Below are 851 nucleotides of genomic sequence, written 5' to 3' on the forward strand. Positions count from 1 at the left end.
TGTTGCACAATCCAAATAACAGTCTGCTTGTTTCATAACTCGTTACTCATAAAATACACAGAACGGTTTTCTATTTTAGGGCTGCTTTTAATGGATTTAAATTTGAGTATCATTATGAATGACGTAACATGATTTTTTAAAATATTTTGATCCAAACAATCAGAACGCCTGTTTGTAAAAGTTAAAAAAAACAAATTTATTCAATCGAACAGGCTTGCTAGCCGTATTCATACAGTTTTGTGTAACTTATTTATCATTCTGTAGCCATGTAGCTGCAAAGAATAAGACTAGAATATTGGTGGGATTTGGTAGGAACTCAGTGAGCTAATATACTGCACAAGGACGCGGTCATGAAATAGATCCATTAAATGGGAAAATTTTGTACTAGTGCTGTTTAAACTATTTTACTATTCATGGCCATACACTATTTTTTTACATTTTACATTTTACTATCCATGGTCATACACTATTTTTTTTACATTTTACTATCCACGGCCTTACACTAGTATGGTCATGGATAGTAAAATGTATAATAGTTTTAACAACATTTTAGTACAATTTCTGTCCATGTAATGGGTCTATCTCATGACCCCAAGTCCCCGAGATATATTGCACTGTACCTTGCACCTTTCTGTATTCTGGTTCACTGAGTGCAAAGTTTGAAATTAACATTCAAGATTTTATGGGTTCCTGTTTCCTGCAAAGTTTTGTTGGAGAGACATGAGAGACATGAATGCCTTGAAATAATTCAAATAAAAAAGAAAAATGATGAATTGACCTTGGTACGTGTCACCTAAACGTAACGTTCAATTTTCGTGTGCATGTGGTTTTATTGAAAAGAACAAAATGGA

This window comes from Perna viridis, chromosome 3 (genome assembly GCF_037379345.1).
Source record: "Perna viridis isolate PV_CMFRI_1.1 ecotype Kerala chromosome 3, ASM3737934v1, whole genome shotgun sequence".
NCBI classification, from domain to species: domain Eukaryota; kingdom Metazoa; phylum Mollusca; class Bivalvia; order Mytilida; family Mytilidae; genus Perna; species Perna viridis.